Source organism: Athene cunicularia, assembly GCF_003259725.1.
Source record: "Athene cunicularia isolate RWA chromosome 9 unlocalized genomic scaffold, athCun1 chr9_part1, whole genome shotgun sequence".
Taxonomy (NCBI): Eukaryota; Metazoa; Chordata; class Aves; order Strigiformes; family Strigidae; genus Athene; species Athene cunicularia.
In genome coordinates, this window is record NW_020799110.1 from 26,698,947 (window position 1) to 26,703,680 (window position 4,734).

Below are 4,734 nucleotides of genomic sequence, written 5' to 3' on the forward strand. Positions count from 1 at the left end.
AGTATGTGGCTTATCTACTATAAATGTTTGTCAGCTCATGTTTGTGGTAGTTTCATTTTTGATTTTTAGTTAAACACAGAATATGTGTGACACGATTGTCTCAAAAGTGACCCTCATATTAAAATCAAGGACTCTGTTTGTGGTGCAACTTGTCAGAATGTCATGGAGACATTTAGCTTATCATGTTACTGCCTGTTCCTGTTCTGCTCAGAGAGGGCACCAAAGTATTGCAGATCTGGGATCCAACATGACTTTGGCTCTGAGGTGTAATACTGAGAAAGAAATGTATCTTATTAATATACAAGGTCTGAAAGGAGAAACTGGGAGGCAATTAGATCATTGCTACATAAACACACTTAAGCGTTTTGTCCTTTAGGTTATGAGTGTTTGCTAGTAGTGGGGATGCTATAAAGAGAAACAGCTTACGCACTCTAAACTTAGACATACTGCAATCCTGATAGATGTGGAAAGAAGAGTCCCAGCAGAAACACAATAGCTGAAGAGTTCAGGATCCATCTCAAACTGTAATACTGTATGACTCATTTGGAATCAAGAGAAATGTTTTAGATTTAGACATACAATGAACAAACATTGAAATGGATTTGCAGCACAGTGTAACTGATGACTGTTGCTATATTAGGCATTTTCATTACACTTTGAGATTTTCAAATTCTTATAAGCTAGGTTGTTTCTTTTCTGGTTTCCATACATAAAGATACAACCAGAGGATAGATGAAATGGTTCAGACAACACCCGTTGTTCTTAGTCTTTTGCCTGAACATGGAAGTGTATTTCCTATGTAGTGTAAGCAAGCCTTTCCAATGCAACCCTTTAAAATTATGTAAATGGAGACATTTATGAAATTACTCTGCTTGATTTGTCACAGACCTGAGAACTTAACAAAGGTTATTCTTCAGCCTTTCAGTGCCTTGGTACTTTGGCTTTCACTGTTGATGGTAACAAGTTAAGTTAACACAGATAAAGCTGAAGAGAAAATTTATTCCCACCCAGTAATTTGATGCGGTGCTCCTGCAATCAATAGTCTACCAGGCAGAGATGGAAGAGGCTGTCCCAAAAGTGGAAAGGGAGAACCAGGTAAAGAGCAATCACCATTTAACAATATAGTATTTTTTGATGATCCTTATCATCCCTTTAGTCTTGTTTCATGCCTCCTTCATTCTTTCATTTTATCTTTTTACTTCTCTCCTTCTGCCCTATTAAACTTTTGTAGGCTCTGCACAATTTTAGGAAGTTGAAAATGCTTTTTGCATTTATAATGCTTCTTTAGATACTTGGCTTTTAATCAATTAAAAAATACAGTACATTTTCACAGCACACCATAAAACAGAGATGTAATGAGATTTTAATCTGGTTGTATCATTGCTACTCTGAATCACTTAGAGTTTCCTACAATATTCTACTACATGATTATTGCACTTTATTTCTAGGGGTCAGCTCTCAAAACCAGAAATCATACTTGCTAGAGTATGATGGTTACTAATCTGATGGTCATAACTCGATTGCTTCATACTCACTAAGTCCCAACAACAGGATTCCCCCAAGGAATTTGTCCTTTAGGTTACTTTTCTTCATGCACTGCTGCAAAATGCAAATAGATCAGCAAGTGCTTTCTGTCATGTGGTAGAACCAAGTAACCTGCTCTCCCAAGTTGCCTAATCATCACTTCTGTCCAAACACTTAATAATTACATATGGAATCATATACTCTCATACTGTATCCTGTCTGTGTTATCATGTGTATACCACACATCCTGGAATTAGATAACTGCTTTTCAGCCTTGAAGAAAACTCCCATCATTATCAATACTATTTGATATGAACTATGACATAACATTTCAATGACATACATTGATATTCTGTATAGACATTTATTGGTCCATATACCCTCAGTATGCCCTCTCCAATTTTATGGTTGGACTAAAGCCAACACTATCTGTTTCAACAGACTGCTTCAGATGTATCCTTAATCTTATGATTTAGCTCATTTTCTAGATCATATACTGTGAGATGTGATTGGATTGCAGCTGAAGTATATTGGCTTTATGGTTTTAGAGCATGTGTACCTCTGCAACAACATGAGACAGCATTAATTTCATTGACTTTCAAGTAGATGTAGTAAAATAATAAAATAATGTATTAAAATAATGCATTTCCAATAAAATAAAGCTTTCCATTTTCCTCAGATGTTTTTATTTTCTGGGGCAGGGGAGAAGGTCTACAGGCTTTTCCTGGAAAAGTGGGACCTCTGGGAATAAAAGGAGATTTAGGACCACAAGAAGAAAAAGGGGAACGTGGAAGTAAGAAATAAATTTCTCATGTTTCTATAATATTGTTTTCAATTTTTTAGTATATTTTTTTAAAAAATAATATTTGTGCTAATGTCCAGTATTCTTATAATTTGAGGAAAGGTGGGATTTCCCGAAGTGTGAGGAACAGAAAGATGAAGTCTGTTACACAGGAGATGAGCTGACAAACATAACTGAGGGAAGAAAGTGTCTGGAAAGAGTCACTTGTTTATTGTTATATGTGAGTGAAATAAACCCTCTGTCTCATAAACAACATTTTTTTTCTGTCATTCTTTGCCTGTTCATGTGGTTTTTTACTTCAATTAATTTAGAAATGTTTACGTGTCTGTTTTGCATTTGAGAACTGGACTTTTTCCTCTGAATAGATGACTTCAGCAACCCTGAGAATTCAAAGCCCACCCAAATATTCATCCTAGTCATGGATAAGCCTCCCTCAGTGGGACAAATTCCCATGGAGCAAATCTGCAATGTGGCCTGTCGTTTCTGCTCTCAAAACCAAATATTTCTCTCACATGGCATCAGGTTACAGGAGAGCTAAGCATCTCAGAGACAGTTATGGTGTAGCCATTTTAATATAAATTACTAAATAACACCTTTAACTGCTAGTTGTGGTAACCAGTTACCTGCAGAAACAAGTAACTGCTTTGGAAACAAAAAAAAAAAAAAAAAAAAAAAAAAAAGTAAGGTCCAATCATTGATTCATTTTGGTTTTGACCTGGTCAAGTGATGGACATGCTTATGCTGGAGAAAAGACTGAAAATAGTAGGTTGAAACAAATATTACAAATGTCTTGTGTTACTCATAGGAGATGGCCATTAATTAAATGCTGTCTCACTAAATATGTCCTTCCTGAACTGACCTGCCAAAGGATCACTTTGCCAACATACAGGGCAAGGGCTTTTTACATGGACTGCAGGATCATCAGAGGAAAATTTAACTAGCCATATGTCCCAGTTTTTGTATCATTGTTGTAAGGTGGTAGACTCCCTACACATTAATCCCAGAAACCTGTTAAAAACAGTAAGATAAAATAACTTGCCCATTAAAGACAACAACTGTGTTTCAAAAGAATTACTGCTCGCAGTTTTATCTGCTAAATGAACAAGAGCTTCACTTTCCATTGGCTTTTCATGAAAGTCTGTCAAGTGTGTGAGCTATGTGTTCCTACTTGTAAAATAATACATATTTTCTGGAGAAATACTCAGTTTCCCAGGCTCACTAAATCTATCCTTATCTTTCTGCTCTGTTGTTTTAAACCATGAGTTCTGTTACTGTCCCTCAGCTTTGGTTTCTGTGATAAAGCTGATGGGTACAGAAGATCTAGTTGCAGCTCACTTCCTTTGTATGATTTTAATTGATCTGTGATTTTTGTATTGAAACCTGTCAAGCTCTTTTGTCATGCTTGCAATTTCAGTGTGAATTACTTCAGAACCTGATTCAAAAGCTGTAATAGTATATGAACTGGAAATGAAAAACATTAGAACAAGACCTGTGATCCAGTTTCTTGTGAAATTCTAGATTTCTTGAAGTGTAGGCTTGTTATTTCCAGGTGTCTCTTCTGTCTGACTTCTACTGGATTCTTCCTACTACAACAAATAGTCTGTTTACAGGTGGTATTACTTATTTCTGAAGTACAATTGTGATATGGATAAATAACTATAGTGTGACCAATTTTTGGTATAATACAATTACATTCACTTTTGATTCTAGCTTTTATTTTAAAGGACATCAAGTGTACTGGTAAAAAAATATTTGTCTCAACTGGACAGAAGATACTTTGGACAACGGAAAATCCCTTAGTGCAAAAGCTGGAAGTGTACTTACCTCTCCTAGAAATGAGGCTAAGAATAGAGCTTTAAAAGACATAACACCTTCAACATAGTCTTATATGGGGATATGTGATGAACAGACTGAAAGCAGGCTCATGCATCTGAATGGAGGGACTGTAACTTAAAGAAACTGGAATGCTGGAGTACCAAAAAATCTGAAAAATGAAGACTGCAGTAATAGAAGACTGGAAAATGGAATTATGTTAATTGTTCAAATTCAAGGGCCTTAATTATTTGTGAATTCTTGAACTGATACATCTAAGAAAACCCAGTGGTTTTGCTCTCAAATATGTGGTTGATACAGAAGTTTGTTCCCATGAAGGTGGCCTGGAGTAACCGGAACCAGTCTATTTATAATTGTTTTCTCTTTGACATTCCCTTTTGAATCTCTTAATAAAATATATTTAACATCTTCAATCATTATAAATTAAATTGTGCTTATCATAGCAGTAGTAAGGCTAATAAGTTATGGCATGCTCAGCAGTCATACCTTCCTATGAGTTCCTCATAAATGCAGCATCAGGGAAATGTTTTTTAATTATCTTGAAACTAATGAAAAAAATTTATATATTCTGTCTT

The 4,734-nt window shown here is 35.5% G+C and overlaps 1 pseudogene; it reads left to right on the forward strand.

Annotated features, from left to right (window-relative positions):
- The first annotated feature begins 787 nt into the window (after positions 1-787).
- On the forward strand, positions 788-4,408 carry LOC113483478 (annotated as a pseudogene).
- Positions 4,409-4,734: the final 326 nt, after the last annotated feature.